Source organism: Pezoporus occidentalis, unplaced genomic scaffold, assembly GCF_034315485.1.
Source record: "Pezoporus occidentalis ecotype Australia unplaced genomic scaffold, CSIRO_AGI_Poc_V1 ctg15, whole genome shotgun sequence".
Taxonomy (NCBI): domain Eukaryota; kingdom Metazoa; phylum Chordata; class Aves; order Psittaciformes; family Psittacidae; genus Pezoporus; species Pezoporus occidentalis.
The window spans coordinates 5557782-5575121 of record NW_026913316.1 but is presented as its reverse complement, the minus strand read 5'-3'; the positions used below and the strand labels follow the sequence as shown (position 1 = coordinate 5575121).

The 17340-nt window shown below is 38.7% G+C and overlaps 2 long non-coding RNA genes across 2 annotated transcripts in view; both read left to right on the top strand.

Moving 5' to 3' along the window:
• Positions 1 to 13919, top strand: part of LOC134159704 (uncharacterized) — a 558348-nt gene extending 544429 nt beyond the window's left edge. The window contains exon 3 of the long non-coding RNA XR_009963265.1: positions 13892 to 13919. This is a non-coding gene — a long non-coding RNA (uncharacterized LOC134159704). The remainder of the gene's footprint in view (positions 1 to 13891) is intronic.
• A 327-nt stretch (positions 13920 to 14246) lies between these two features.
• Positions 14247 to 17340, top strand: part of LOC134159705 (uncharacterized) — a 29244-nt gene continuing 26150 nt past the window's right edge. Inside the window, exons 1-2 of the long non-coding RNA XR_009963266.1 lie at positions 14247 to 14939; positions 17063 to 17137. This is a non-coding gene — a long non-coding RNA (uncharacterized LOC134159705). The remainder of the gene's footprint in view (positions 14940 to 17062; positions 17138 to 17340) is intronic.

Here is a 17340-nt window from a genome sequence, read left to right as displayed (position 1 = left end):
CCGTATATAAATGATGTGAATTAGTTGGATGACTCCAGACATTGGGGGAAGTACAAAGGTATAACATGAGATATGTAGCCCAGAAGAGACAACTAAAGAATAAATAAATAAATAAAAGGGTCTTAACAGATTCAGAGACAAGAAGGTACTTTCTCTTTATAGCTCTATTGTGAAATATTTCAAACACGAAATCTTTTCAAGACCATTTAACTTTCTTTAGGAAAGTTAAAGCAGCATTCATCTTACACTGATCAGTCTCTTGTGTGCATTTAAAGAAAATGGTCTGGACAGAAAAGTAAAAATAAAGCTTTCTGTAAAGGACAAGCATTCATTAGCATACACCTGTTTATTGGAATAATTTGGAGACGTAAGGTAGAGAACATTAGAAATGCCCTGCTGGATCAGATCAATGGTCCATCATACCCAGTATTTGCTCTTCAGCAGCAGCACCAGCAGATGCTATTGACTGAAAGCAGCAAGCCTGCCTACTGTTGTCTATCCCCTCCACACCTTCCTAGCACCCAGAGTACGCTTTGGTTTTTTTTGTTTCTTAAGCGGGGCTTGTTAGAGTGTACCCCCCCTGTTTATTCCCATCAGTTTAGGAATCTACTGCAAGCAACTTATCTATCCCAATTTCCACTCCCCCTTCCCCAGCTTGCTGGTACAACCTGCCTCCTTATCCTTGGATCACCTGAAGTTCCCAAAGCTCACTGCTGGACGAGGGTAGTACTTTCTCTAAGCCATACCAAATCGATCCAATAGTTTCCTCAAGTGGCCCCTGGTTGTAGTGCTGTAGGACTTGGTTAATAGCAGTTCAACAATCACCACTGTCCTTGTGGTTTTTGAGCTCCAGCTACATGGCCATTCTTCAGGCCTCTCCACTCTAAACTGAACACTCTTGCCCTTTTCTCATAACATAGTTGTTTCGAGCTCTTAACAGTCACAGGCCCACATGCTAGCAGACTCAGGACTTGGACGAGAGTCAGCAGACAGGTCTGTTTGCAGAACATTAGCAAGCTGGGACGAAGTGATGCAGGGCTCCTTGAAGCACGCTATGTCACATCCTTTCCAAACACCAGACTGCCAAGAGCAAAGGAAGAGGAACTTCTGTTTGAAAAAAGAGAAAAAGCATAATTTCCTATTCTATTATATAGGACAAAATATGGGGCTGTACAGGTTACCCATCCTTTCCCAATGAGCTATAAATGCTAGACTTGAACACATCAGGTATCTGTGTGCATTGTGCTTTGCTATTTTATGACTCAAAAGTTTTACTCCTGTTTCAATCCTTCAGTGTGATGAACTGCGGGGGGGGGGGGGGAGGGGGAGGGGGATGAAAATGTCTCAAATCCTTGCATTTCCAAACTTGTCTTGGCTATGTGTGAACTCCAACTAACTTTGCAACTTGCTGTCACACTCTCATGATGCATTTCCTATAGTAAGTCAGAAGATTAATCTCATGCGTGTATTTTCTCATAACAAACTCACAGCTTGCTATCATCCCTGACTTCCAAGGTTAGTAAGACAGATTCATTAGAGGCACAAAAGTCAATTTTCAAGTATGGCATCTTCTCTGATGCCGCATTTCACATCATAGCTTGCCTTTCTTTATGGGAGGTTCTAAAGAGTATAATAAAGTAATATTAACTTTTCCAAAAAATTAAATTGTCTAGCACACAATCATGTCCAAATTATTCAAAGGCATTTGTAAAACACAGTTTGAAATTCATGCTGTGTTACTCAGTCACCCAGCTTATTCATACAGGAGTAATGAATTTATCACTCGACTTGCATGTTAACTACTTCAACACAGATCAAAGTATACGTCTGACTTTCACCTAACATTTTTAGATTGAGCTGTAAGCCTCAAGATTCTAACCAATTTAAGAGGAAGGTGATTTGCAAAACTAGCCACCAGAGCCCTACTTGTAAACTTTTATAGTGTGCATATAATTAAAAATTTGCTTCCAACTTTGAGCATTCATGCTTCAAAAATGTGTTTTCCACACCTTTTATTACAAAAAAAGAAAAAAAAAAAAGCATTTTGGGACAAAGGTTATTACAGTCAAATTAAGACCAGCCTTCAACTCAAAATGTGCTGGGTGTATTGTAATAATTCTGAAGTATAAATTGAATGTGGTTTTCTTGAAGAACTTAAGTTTTAATTTGAAATAGTTAATTTCCCATGTTGAATACCACACAAACAAAAATGAATTTGAGCTAACACGAGGAAGGAATAATCAATGTTTGGGGTTTTTTAATCAAATTTGGAAGTTTAGTCAGACTCTCCACAGGCTTTCTGAACAGCTATCAGTTACATGATAATCAGCTTACTTTTACATTACTATTGACTGTAACTGTCACCCAGAGAAAACTGTCAAGTTCCACTTTTTGGAGCTATCTAATGACTGTGTTTGATTCAAAGTAGAGGGCACAAGAGAGCTGTAAATATACACAAATAAAACGCATTTAGGCTTTGCATATTTTTGGTTGATAGAACATTTCAGAAGTTTCTTGAAGTGACAAACGCACAAAACAGGTATTCGAGTCACCTTCTTAAAAGGCAAGTGATCGAAGATCGCTCTTCTAATTCTCTTTTGCTCTGTATTTTATCTTTAATAGACTGAAAGGCATCTTCATCCTTCTAGGGGTGAAGGGGACAAGGACAGATTCAAAAGACACATCACTTGGAAGCAACAAGAAATAACTCCTCCCAAGATTCAATAACTCAGAGCAATAACCTCCAGAGAATACACTGAGGATATTTGAAATTTCAATGCCTGACCACAGCTTGCTTCTATGTCAAAACTGTCCCATATTTGGGTTTGCTCTAAAATATGGCTGTGAATAAATGTCATACTTGTCATGGTAGAAGTGATTCTTGGATGTATGGGTCAAGCTCTATTTGCTACTAGAAACAATGAATGATATATAAGTAAATAGACAACATTGCTAAAAGCCTTGTTTTGGTTCTACTCCATATTCAGTGGGGATAGTGCAGAGCATCAACATCCCTAATTGCACACCTTTGCAACTAGGTACACTGCTGCATATCTGTGTGCTTTTTTACAGCTAGCTGGTTATGACATGAACATGGACTTTCACAACAAATAAAGAGAAGGGTTTGCTGAGCAAGTTACAAAACACAGGACACCAGAGAAAGACAACTCTAAATGAAAAATTTCTCTTTGTTAATAAAAATACTTAAGTGTTTTCAGACAAAACCTCAACAGGCCAGTTTCCAGCAGACTTCTCAGATTTTCCCTTCTTTTTTCAGCTCCAAATCTTTTAAGCCACAGTTTCAAATCAGACACATTTTCTTTATGCATCATTAATAAATCACAAGTTATGCCGTCTTAAAAAAAGGGTGCCCAGGCAGCAAGAAAGACTATCTAACTTCTTTGAGCAGACTGCTGTGCTTTGCGTCAAACAAAATACAGAAGATTGCCCTTCTGAGTTTAGCTGACCATACAAAGCATGAGGACCCTTTGTGAGAGAAAAATATGGTTCAAAAACTTCTGACAAATAGGTCAAGCACCTGCAGCATGAGCCGAGACCAAGTAGCTTCTAAGCAGCAAGGAAACAGAGTTATATCTTAGAGATGATGGAGAAGACATTTTCCTAGAGCCCTAAGTTGTGGTTTGGTCTGGGGTTTTGAGGGGGAGTTTGTTGTCTTTTTTTAATTGCCAGATATTCCACAAGTCTGAGAGAAATGATCCATCCTGCAAATCTCCGACACAGAAAGTATGAAGGCCCCACATCCAGCCTTATAGAACTGAAGTCTTCTCCCTTAAAAACTACATGAAGTGCTGTAACAGGTGATGCAGTGTATGATCCAAAACTTTAAAAATAACACCTACAAGCCTATGAGGCAAGGGTAAAATTACACTGGCATTTCTTAGTTTCTGTGTTTCTGCTGTTGTTTACTATTACATAAGAAAACTATCACCATTTTTTGGCTGATAAACACTCATCATTCCTCAGGTTATGTTTCAGCATACTTGAAGCTGAAAGATAATTACATTTATCAAAATTCACAGAGTTTAATGAAAAATCTGCATGGTAACTCCATGGTTGGTGGGGAAAGAAAGAGGGTTAAGTATCTAATGGAACAAAAGACAGTGACAGCAATACAGCACTCTTGGCACTCTTAACATCCACATCTGCTTCCCAGCATATTTTTAAGGCTATATTTTACCAGTATCATGGAGAAACACATACTTTGTGTATCAGCAATTATAGATTCCCTAAACTACAGTTTGTTTTCATTGCAGCTGGGTGGTTTTATGGCATGATTTGGGTTTGCACACACACTTTTTTTTGCCTTTCGAATTACCAAGCTATCAGCCAGCTGTGAAAATTGCTTCTGGAATTCATCAGATGCAGGTTTTAAATTAAAAACTTCATGATCACCAGCATGATCAGGGCCCATTAGCAGGGGGCAAGAACTGTTCTAACAAATGGCAAGCCTGTCAGGCCAGGGTTAGTGAGGTTGTGTCTATGAACATGGACCCTCAGAAAGCAGTCACTAAAGGCACAGGCCCAATACCAACTGAACTGTTCAAACAGCATTCAGATGACTAACAGCATTTCCATCCCAACCCCTGCTTTATAAAAATATCCTCCTCCAGAAGGATTAGTGGGACAGAAACAAAGAAACAGTAAATGTCAGTTATAGGGTATAGGCAAGCATTGAAAAAGAGAAGACAGGGTCAGTGTTTTGGAGGAATCCAAATTTCAGCTTTATTCCCCCCACCCCAAAGATAGAATAATGAGAAGTAAAGCCAGTATTGCATAGCACAGAGGGAGAGCTTCTGTTTTCTTGCACAAAAGCAAGAATTTCAACAAAAGCAATTAAAAAAAAAATCATTTTTTTCATTAATATATAGCAAGCTCAGGTACTTTAAGCCCGACATTTAATTCATTCTAAATCAAATTCAGAGAAAGCTCAACTCCATTTGAGAGAATGCTATTTATGAAAACTACGGGCTACACAGGTTCATGCTGTTTGAAGAAAACTCCTGCACTCCTGCACTTGGAGCAAGGGGTTCAGTTTTTCTGCTGAAAACTTGTTTTAGAGGAATAGGGGCTTTTAAGTCCTTTTCTAAATAAAGCTACTTAATCTTTACATTATCAAGTAAGCGTTGCTTTCCAACCACATATTATGACAGTAGCACAGCATTTAAAATAAGCAGCTACAAAGTAAAACCATTTGCTATGAAACAGCATGAGGATTTCCCTGCAAAAGTTGGCAGGGTGGGATGGTGGACACTATGACGAGACACAATGACAAAAATAAACCCAACAAAAAACTCGCCACCAAAATCAAAAGGTAGAACATCATTTTCCAGTCATATCTGGACTGTGAACCCTGAACTCCCACACAGGCCCCAGCATGGCCCCGATCAGGCCAAGCCCCCCTCATCCTCCCAAGCACCCACACCACACCCTGTTGGCCCCAGAGGGAACAAGAGTAGAGCAGGGCAGGGGTGTGCTCCCAGGGAGCCCCTGCTCATGCCCCTGCCTAGGGAAGGTGCAGAAAAGGCCTGTCAGGACCTCTTGGGCCCTGGGCAGGCTCAGGCCACACACAGTGCTGCAAGTCGTGACCGAGGCCTTCTTACTGGGATACACTTCTCCTCATGCCATTTTTTTCACTCCTAGAGATATGGGAGAAGGAGCAAGCACAGCCCCAGACTCCTACTTTTGTAAGTTAGGATGACTATACAATCATTGTTATCCTCTAGTATCCTGGAAATTCTTTTAAGAGAAAATAGTTAAATACTGTGAATTGGGTAGGTACATATATTAATTACAGGAGCAATGTAAACATGCACCTGCTAAACATCCACTGGCCTGAAAACAGAACATTAGAAGGAGACATACCCTGCAGCTACTGTGCAGCCATCCCCATCAGCACCTCACAGGTTGCAGGCTCAAGACATGTTTCCCCTCAGCCTATGTCACCATATTGTTGATAGCTTCCTACAGCCATATATCTAGAGAACAAAAACAGAAAACCAAACAAACTCCAGCCAACACACAACTATAACTTCATATATTTCCTCTCCCACTAGGGCCATGTAGCACTAATAAGCCCAGATGGGACTGGGCAAAACATCCTCACCTGATGCTTCCTCCACACCCCATAGGCCCAAGAGCTCTACTTAACCTCCACCAGGAAGTTTCACTTCTTGCTTTAGCTGCATCAGAGAATTGTTGCAGTCTGGCTGTTACAGCTTCTATCTTGTTATAGAACATCTTCATCCTGCCTTAGGTGTTGATTTGCTGTTTTCATCTCTATTTGATGATTGCTACACCTGACCTTGACATGTGCTTTGATTTGAAGGTTTGATCTCACTCTGCTTTCTTTACTGTGGACTTTTCTTAAGATCTAGGATTGTGGTGCAACGCGGCTGTTGTTTCCCCATCTGTCTTACGTTACTGGGAGTGTTGGGACAAGCCTAAACTGGAGAGGCCTATGCCTACAAGCTCTGAGACGCTCCTTAGTTCCTGACTTGCTTTCTCTTAAATAGTAACTACTCTCTTATTGCTTTCTGATAGTAAACTTCTGTAATGTCCTCTATATTTGCTGTTAGAGCATATTGTTTCCAGGTGTGGCACAAGAGCTATTTTATACATTATTGGAGCTTAGTTGGAAGCTAGCTATGCTACTACAGCAGGTGATTTTGTTACTGCTTCGTTAGAGGGTGCTTGAGGGGAGGACTATTTATTCCTCTCCTTCATTTCCTTCGCAACTCACTGTAGCAAAATAAATTTTAAGTGGAATGTGTGTTTATGTATATATGGTTTTTTATGTATAATAATGTATAATAAATGAGCTTCTTAAATAACTTGCAGTTTCAAGTTAAAATGGTTGTGATCAGCTGATGTGTTTATACTGCTCCACTGAGCTAAATAGGAGTGCATTGATGGCTATAGAAAATAAAATTTTGTTTTTTCAATGAACAATGAGTGACTGGGAGACAATTGCTATAGGGATGGTCCAGACAGTCTGTTACCAGTTATTACTAGCTGTGTTTGGACTTACATAAGAGGAGGAAAAATAAATTGGAAAGGTACTGAAATAGTATCATGGCAATTCCCAGAAAATGCAGGCTTTTCTTGTACAAGCATACTGCCACAGTGCTAATGCAGTATGCTCAGTACCTCAGTGACTTACTAACGGTGGTTCCTTCCTTATGCTAGGACTTCTAATGTATCTTGATGCTTTAAAAAGGGACTTAAGAATGTAACATCATGATCAATCTGCCCTGGCAACAAAATACTGTTGTATCCTAAGGTTGCTAAGAAAGATAAATTATTGTTATACAGTTGTATGCAATATGATCAACTGTTAATTCCATAATTTTAATACGCATTCTGCTGCATCAACAGTTGAGGAAAAGTTTCAACTGATATCAATAGACAGCCTTTGGTTGTTTATAATATATGGCAACAGATTCCTCATACTGGGCAGCAAGCCCTTGCTGCTTTGTCCAAATCTTGTCCCAAGACTGCCAACCAGAGATTTTCTGCACAATGTCTTCATAGCTCTACAATATCTGCTTGGGCTAGCTTCAATAACAGCAGAAGTTAGTCCTGTGCCATTTATTAAAATCTTCAAGGCAAGTGGTTAGCATTGCTTCTAGAGCAGGTGGAGCCTAGCGTGACATAATATCCTTCGCATTTAAATCTCATCCGTTCAATAGACTCCAGAGTAATGACCAAAGTGTGAGGCCCATTCTTATTTCTTCTGTGCCTGTGACTACTTTGGCATGGCATGCTATACCAGCTGGAGAGGGAGCTGGTTAATGGAACCTAAAATGTTCTTCACTGCTCTGCCTCAAATTGCAGGAATCCTGCCACACCTCTACTTATTTATCCAGGTAAGTGAGAAACATTGCTGTAGTATTCAGCAGGACCCCACAGGAGCAGGTAAGTTTACCTGACCAAATAGAGATGAAGCATCGGGGCCTCACTTAGCTTACTTAAGATGTGGAGAGTCAAAACTCTGCTTTAGACTTCATCTTCAGTCCTGCAGCACCAAACTCACTCCGTTTGGATACTTAGTCTTAATGATGTTACAGGCTAATGTATTCACAAAGGAATGTTCAAGCTGGACCATGCTTGTCTTCTGCCTCTGAAAGGGCAGTTGATGGAAACCTGGCGTGGGCCCTGGTTTCTGGCCATCTCCCTGTGCCCAGGTGGATTCTTGGGCAAACGACTGTTAATCTTTGAGTTTCACAGGCTAAAACATTTATTTCTGCTTATTATTAAACTTGTCCTGTAACTGCAAGTATATTAAGTATATGTACACATTTTGCTCTCAGGTGTTGAACCTGAAAAAAACCCTCTACCATTTCCAGTGCAAGTCATTCTCATGTGAATCAGAGTGGGTGGGAGGAGGATGCACCCATTTAACTTGTACTGCTGATACCTACCATCCTACACTCTGCTTAGTGGGTGCAGAACGTGGAGAGCTGGGGATGCTCTTAGGCTTATCAAGATGAAATCTGAGCATTTTTGGACTAACTTTAACAAAGACCAGCCATCTGAGCCCACTGAACCAAGTCTGGACATGCCTTGTTTCATGCAGCTCAGTGAAAGTGAGAGAATTTTCTCAGACCACAGGGAACATCAGAGCAGGCTTTTGTCCTGTGAAATAAAAAGTGCATATTGAAATGAGAGAGTCTGACTATACCACTCCAACTGATACAAGCTAAAATTTTGGAGGTGGAAGGCTTTTATCATTAAAATACCAGAAAATGCCATACAGCCATAACTGTACAAATGTCATTCTTATTTTTAGGATTAATCTGATACTTTTTGTGGGTTTCTGAGTGTTCACGTATCAGGGCACATTTTCTGTGGGCTGGCAGAAATGCAGTACCTCATTTGCCCAAAGTGGCTTTCTTTGAGCTAACTCGGGGGTTACTCTCCATCTCACCTTTGATAAATGAATACCAGGAAGCTCTTGCAATTCAATTCTGTGCCAGAAATGTCAGCTGCAATTTTCCATAGATTCAATGACCCTAAAGGATACTGCACCTTCTGTGTGGTAAATAATTGATATATGTCTGATCAAGCAAATGGAGCAGGAAGATTTCTGCTGCATGACTCTTCAGGCTGCTGTATATTTAGTCAGGTTTTGGCAACACTAAACCAATTAAAAAAATGTATAGTCACTACAAGCTCAAAAAAGTCATACATTCCATGTCTAAATGAAAATTAATTATACTCTCAGAATGAAGCAGTTCAGAGGGTTAATTTGCCATTGTGAGTCTTAAAATTCTAAAAAGCCAGTAGACCACAACAGCTTTAATAGGAAACTTAATTTTTCCTGACATGTATCTAGACTTCGTTTTCATTAAACACAAACAAATGTTGGAAAAATTAGCTTGCAGCTGATCTGAGTTCAGAAATGTTGCATACTGTATTCTTAATCCAGTAATGATAATTTAGTCCCTTAGTTTCTTAGTGCTTTTACTAGAAAACTGAGATACTCATTTGCCTTTGCAATGTAAGAAGTATAAACAAGGGTTAGTGGATACTCTTCTGTAGATGTTCCTATTGCTGTCTCTACAATAGAAGTGTTAAACACACTTGAGTGTCACAGTTTCACCACCTTTTCACTTACATTCTGTCTTTAAGACGTATTGTAGAACTTAAACACAACACAGGAGGCCTCCAACATTGTAATGTCACCAGCTAAATCTAGAAGAATTACTTCTACATTAAAAATTAGCACAGACTGAAACCATAGTATCAGGTGAACTGTCACCAGATTAAAATGCAGGACTGGCAATTTAAAATACATGCTGTCTTGTCTGAAACTTGGTTCTTTTGGTCTTAGATCTTGTAGCACTTTGTTTAATAGACTTGTGAAAAATAAACATGAATGTTGCTCAAGCTGAATAGAAAATTATTATGTGCCATTTCAGCACTTCCCAGAATGTCACTGTCGCTTGCAGTGTGCGTTAGCTGCTGTATGGATTTGAGGGATCTCCCTCAGGCCAATACTTCTTAATTCCAATACTTCTGTGACTTCTGCACAGGACTGCTGTTCCTCTGCTCTAGTATTCCAACACTGCAGATATATTTACTTCTTTATCTGAAAAAAAAGGTATTCTGGGTATATGTGTGGCAATCTGAAAAATACAATGATGATGGTTATGAAAAACCTTTGTAGTTTCCATTGTCAATTCAAAGCAGTTCATTTAAAACCATTATTAGACTGCATGTAATGGAATTTTTGAGTAAACTTTATGTATTAATATAAAGTGCTGAATCCTACAATCCTTTTTCCTACTTCTACCTCATTATCATTTATCTGCAATCACCACTAATCCAAATCAATGTTATTTGGACTGAGAAAGTCCATTAAGAGCTATCCTCACAAAATACAAGGAAATGCTGTACCTATTCAGTTCTCATTTACACCACTGAAAATGTGGTAGCTGGGGCAAATGCTGTGATGACAACTTGGAAAAATGATTCAATTTAATAACAAAAAAATTATGATCCAAAGATTTTTTTCTTACATGAAGCCTATGCTTTGTCAGCTATTTATGTTATACATTGCTACATGAGTTATTTCTGAAGCAATAAATAATCCACACAGTTTATAATATCAGTGAAAATCGTTTAAATTTACTTACAGATTTTTAATGTGTCAGGGATCAGGTTCTCAACAATGTCATGAAAAGGATGTGCATAAGCAATCTGATTAACATCAGTTTCAAAATCACTTTTGATATATATATGTGCTAATAACGCTTACATGCAGAAGCAGTCACTTAAAAAGGACAGTCACATTAAAATTACCTCTGAAATTTGGACAAATGTTTCAATAAAAATGTTTTTTTGCCATTCCTTAATCTCTAGACAGAGACATACTTAGAAGTGATAAAAACACTAGATGCAAGCCCGTGTGCTCTATTACCCATTTCTGCATTGAACTAATTTGGGCTAAAGCAAGGGAGTTTTGTTCATTCTTGAAAGCCAAAGTATTCTATTTCATAGAATCTTTCCTTCCAAAAGGGTTACCAAGCAATTTGTTCTGAAATGTATAGCTTTACATAAATTCAAACACCACAAGTCCTATTTACTTTCTTTTGTATTATTTCTTTTTTTTTAGGCAGATTAAAAAGAGGTGTCTTCAAACAGCTGATGTTACCTTTATATCTTTGCCAAAAGTGTTAAACTGCCCTTTTCCCTTATAGATATGAAAAGGTGTGGTCTTGTTGCTGGTGATATTTGCTCTGTGGGAAAGAAGCTGAAATAATGTTCTAAATGCGAATAGAGTGCAGATGACTTGGGCCTTTTGAAAATAACTCTCTCTATTGATTCACTTCAGGAATAAAAGCCTATAGGACTGATTGAAAGTCAGCCACAAACACAGAGGAACCACTGCAGGTTTTTTTGCACAAGTGGCTTGAAGGCTCTAATAAATGTCAGCTGTGGATAGCAGCTAAGGAGAATTACCCAGCAGCTGTGTATCCCTTTCACCCCCCAACCTTTTTTATTCCTGCTCCTGAAGACATTCAATTTAGTTTTAAAACATCCTTTTCCTATCATAGGTGAGGATTTTGAAACTAAGAATGAAATCACTGTTTAATAAAGTGATCATCCAAGTGAGATAAAAAGAGAAAGGTAACAAGCATTTTTAAGAAAACTTTTACCAATGCTAGGCGGTAGGTGTTTTCACTGCTTAAATGTAGCCAGCAAATTGCATACTTTGGCTCTTTAAGCATACCTCTAATGGAGAAAAGGGTTTGGGTTTTGTTGTTTGTTTTTTTTTTTTAAAAAGACATAGTATGAATCTGATTGTCTGACTCACCACTTTAGAGAGAGTACATTAGCTCCAGAGCTTTTTGTGGAAACATTAATTCTTTTTGGTTTATAGTATGAAATCATATCTTTGCAACTTTCCATAGTTAACCACTTGGTAACCTCTTTGCTTTCCACAGTGTAGGATATGATTTCACAGTGTGAGTATACATACACCCATGGGACCCTAACATTTCTGACCAACTTGGAGGCATGTTGAAAGATTGCCAAAAACAGTGGCCATACATATTTAGGACAAAATAACTTGCTTTAAAAAAAAGAGTCTGATCCAGCTAAAATACTTTTTAGCAATCCAAATAGTCCACCACAGGGAAAATAAGAACCAGAATCCAGCATGAGACTTAGAAGATGACTGCAAGAGGAGACATGGTGTAATTTTTGTGTGGCTGAATTTAGAAAGACAAGGTTTCCTGCTTGTCTGAGTAAAGTTTGATCAAGAATATTATATTTTTAATGATCAAATTTAATTTGAGGTTTTACATTAAGAACTGAGAACATGGTAGATCATGACTGCTCTGGATGGCAGGTGGAAAGTATCGTACCTGTTCATACTGATGTCTTTCTTGCAGGGGGAAACTGAAAATCAGGCATGAATCTAGCTTAATTGAGACAAATACCTGTTTGATAAAACAATGTTGTGTGCCCAGCAGTGTGTCATCTGGATACCCGAATTTCTAATGTCACTAAATTTGTAGTTTCATTTTATTTCAGATTTTGGTATAACACATTGGTGTAACAGGCACATCAGCCTGTATTAGAGCCCCATACAAGTTTATAGTACAAGCCCAGCTGAAAAAGTTTTCCAGATAGAATTTTTTTGACCTTTTTGTTTGTAGTTCCTGTTGACCACAGTGTGATAGAACAGTAGTGCTTGCTAATGGCTATATAGTTTTTAACCTGCTAAAATGAATCCATTGTCTCAGTTCAGTTCTTAAATTGACATAATATACCTACCTCTAATTTGACATCACTCAGCAGATCAAGTACAGGTAAGAAAGGAGTGAGCACAGATTTTTAACCCCCTTTCTGCAATGATGCCACTACTAACACAATTTACACTGTCAAATGGTGGGTTTTGTAGTCACTTCAAATGTATGTTTACATTATTATCAATTAGATATATTCATTAGGCAATCATGAAAGTTAGAAATTTTCCCTAAGAGTCAGTTGAGCTTTTTCAGAGCAATCTGTATACACAAAGAACAGTAACAAAGCACAGCATTCAGGCTGATTTAGCTTCTGTAGCAAAGAAAAACTTGATTTAATAAAGGGGTTTCAGCTGAGCAAAGCTCCATCATGCTCAAATGCCCTCAAATGGCAAAATCTGACAATTTTTCCAGGATCATTAGCGGGGCTTGTAAGAAGTACTACTGAACAGGAATGAAAATGAAGGGATCGCATGCTGGCTGTTAAAGAATGCAGTCTCATTTGGATTCCTAGCAAGGTAGGCTCTTCTGATTGTGTATCTCCTTACTCTGATGGAATTGCTGCAGACTGCTGAAGATCAAGGAGAGAAAAAAAGAAAAAAAAAAAATAAAACAAAACCGCACCAGCAAAAAAACAGACCACAGTTATGCATTTCAGTTCATGTTTGCAATCCTGCTATCCCTAGAGAGAATATGGAAACTGTTGAGTTTCCCCATACTCATGTCCACATTCAGAGGCTGATTTAGGAAGCAAAGACAAACAAGGTGCCTGAAGAGTATAAAACTGTTGGGGTACAAAAAGAAGAGAAATTGTTTTGCCAGAATGAGAAACCTATTATTTCATCAGCAAAAGATAATACAGAAAATGAAAAGTTAACTTTTATTGGTGTCCTGGGTTCAGCAGTAGCAGCCATTTTTTCTCCTTTGTAGTAGCTGGTGCAGTGCTGTGTTTTTGACTTTCCGCCTGGGAACAGCACTGATAACACCGATGTTTTCAGTTGCTGCTCAGTAATGTTTAGTCTGACCAAGGACCAAGAGTCTCATGCTCTGCCAGGGAGAAGGGGAAGCCAGGAGGAAGCAGAGACAGGACACCTGACCCAAACTAGCCAAAGAAGTATTCCATACCACAGCACGTCATGCCCACTATATAAACTGGGGGCAGTTACCTCAAGGGTTTGGTCACTGCTCAGGTTGGGCTGGGTATCGGTCGGTGGGTGGTGAGCAGTTGTATTCTCTTCCCTTGTTATTTCCCTTATCATTGTTATTATTGGTGGTAGCAGCAGTGGTTTCTGTTATACCTTAGTTACTGGACTGTTCTTATCTCAACCCATGGGAGTTACATTCTTTTGATTCTCCTCCCCATCCCTCCAGGAGCAGGGGGAGTGAGCAAGCAGCTGTGTGGCTGACTGAGCTTAAACCATGACAATTGGTAATGATAGTATGACAGCAATATAGATCCATACTCAATAAAACATGCTACTTGTATTCAGGGCAGACTTCAGAAATCACAGGGGAAAATTGTGAATTTTGATAGGAAGAAAAATGAGATCTTTAGGAAGTAGAAATTCAAAATATTTTTAAAGAGATCTCTGAAGGTAACTGGAGAATGACCTGAGAGTTTACAGTGGATTAAAACTCAGAAGCTGTCTGGAGGATGAGAGCAGTGCTTCCTAAAGTAAGTAGCCCCTCACGACTATTTTAAATTAACCTTACAAAGCACAGAGAAAAGCATCCAATTCAGGAAACTAAAGCAAAGATAATGGAGTCCTTGAAGTATTCATTTTGTCTTTAAGGAAAAATTATATTACAAGGTAGGTAGCATTTGCAGTAAAATACTACACTGAACTGTTTTAAAGTCACCCTATATGGTGCCTTTAGCACCCAGTAGCATTATTATTTTGTGGTCTGTAGCTCTGAGTGGCCACTGGTACATGCAAAATCTCTACCCACAGAAGCAAGCACTGCTTGCACTTTTCTGAAAGGGCACATCTCCCATTCTTAAATAGAAAAAATATTTTTGGACAATACTGTGAGCTGTTATATTGTTGAAACATTACATGTTTTACCTCACAACAGACATTAAGTTTTGAGCAGCAATGTTATTACTTGCAGCTAGCTAATAAGTGGGCAACAGCTGAGAGGAGAGGATATCTCTTGGAAAAGGTATGGTAGCTGCAGGACTGAGAAGTGCCGTGGTGGGATTTATCATCAGTAATGAACTGGTAGGGTACTGCCAGATCATGACTCTAAGAAGGAGTGAAAAGGAGGGTTGCAAGAACAGGGTGAGAATATCCCATTTTCTGCCCATCACAAAAAATGGGAGAGTTTTCCTTTTTGCCATGAAACTTGGCTGGTAGCTCGGTATTCAGGAGATATTCTAGCCATTAGGCATATTGCCTCGGAGAAACAACAGCTGAAGAGCAGAAGTAATGGCAGTTGCTGAACACTGTGCTGCATTTGCAGTGTTTGCAGAACAAGACACGTTCTGTGGCATGACAGCATTAGTACAAGGTAATGCAACATCAGCATTAAGAGCAGGATCCCTGATGGGCCTTACAGAAGATATGATGGCATTTTGGCTAACCACCACATCCTTGCAGAGCACTGAGCTGGTGTTATTGAGGGAACCCTGACTTTATTCTTGCACACGAGACTTTTTAGTGTGCATGCTCTTCATGCCTGTTGAGGGAGGGAGGGTTTGTTGTTTTTTATTTTGGGGGGGGGAGTAAGAAATGTTCAAGGAGGGCCATGAAAGCTCTAAATGACAAAATCACTACCCACCCAGCGTAGCCAGTTGGCTGACTAGTAACAGCTGGGATAACATAATGTCAGGCAGAAGCCATCCAGAAAATGATTGCTTCAGACTGAGAACAATTTAAGTAACAAAGTTACAATACCAAGAGGTACTGACTGAGAGAGGGCCCTACTCCTATTTTCCTGCCCTTCTGACAGAGCAACTTCATGTTTTTTTAAAGCATCTTCATTATCATCAGAACCTTGAGAACAGACCACCCATGAAAATAAAATATTGGAAATTTGATCTTCTCTGGCAATGCTCTGTCAGTGAGGATTGTCCTCCCTATCTATATCTCATGACCAGTAATTTTGCTTAAAATTAAACACACATACCAAAGCTTTATTAAAAAGTTTCTGTCTGAGTAGTGTATCAAAAAGCTTCAAAATGTAAGGCTGACAAAACGAGAAGATCTATAGATGAGCCAGTGACAGTAATTGTCAGGCTTAACAAGGATGAAGGGTTATATATTATATTCTGCATCTCTATTTTTTTTTTTTTTTAAGTAATAATCTTTGTGGCATTTGTTGTATAACTCTGAAGAAATGGGCTTTCTTATAACTCAGTGATCATGACATTTGTTTATTTTTTTACCATAAGTTCTTAAGAGAGTCCTCAGAAGCATTTTTATCCCTGACAAGCTATAGCAATATAAATTAAATGTCTCTGATGTATGGTTTTCTGTGATTATAACAAGGATGAGTTGTTCTTGTATAATTTCATTTTCAGATTACAGATTCTGTCATAAGTATGAGGTACCCATATTTGGGTTCATGGTTTAGTTTACGAAAGACAACTGTAAACATCAGAGCTTTTGCTTTCTGATGCTCTCATGTTTGTTTTCTCTCAGAACTACCATCTTCCTGAGGTTTACCCATAGGAAAGTTGACTGAATGCAGTATTATTCTGAAAAATGTGTTATGTGGGAGAGACGCTTCCTCATGATATGCATCAAATATTGACATAATGAAGCCTAAACCAAGACTGTGCCACTGTATTTCAATGCAAAAATAAGAAATAAAAAAATAAAATCTGCTATTCATTGTACTGGTATGTCAAGTCTCAAACTGCTTCAAAGCAAGCAACTCATGATGTTTAAGTTGTAGTTTTTCTTTTTTATTTTCAAGGTAGAAATAGATTTTCCTGCCGTTATTGATATTGGATAGCACCAAGGACTGTGAGTAAATCCATTGATCTCTCATTTACTCATCTGTTGTTTCTCCTTGAGTGTCACTGTGCTTGTGTGCTACAAGAGCATGCATACAGGCAGGTACTGTAGAGCAGTTGATACAATATAGGCTTTCACCCCTGGTTGTTTCCCCAGTAACTTCTAGCAGCAAGGGCTGCTGTTTCTCAAGGTCTCAAATTTTGAATGCCTGCCTTGTGGTGGTAAATTGATGACACAGGCACAGATGTTTTTGTAACCAGGAAAAAAAAAAAAAGTGATTTAAAATATTTATCTGTTTATTTTTTTTTCCTTTCTTTGGAGCAGTTTGCCATCTGAGAAGCAGACTTCTGTGAACATTTTAATTGCAGCTTCTGAAAAGTAAAGCATATGAAATACCAGGTGGGCTAGACACTTTCTTAGTCTGCTGTTTCATCTGTCTTCTGCCTGATTTTATATATTTACTGTATTTGCTATTCCTTGATCTTTATCTTCCAAATTTGCAGTTTTTAACAATTAAAATGCTAACTTTAATGAAAGTCTCTTTTCTTAAGCCAGCTCCAAATTTGTTCATACGGATTTTCTCTCTATACATTGTTATGGTT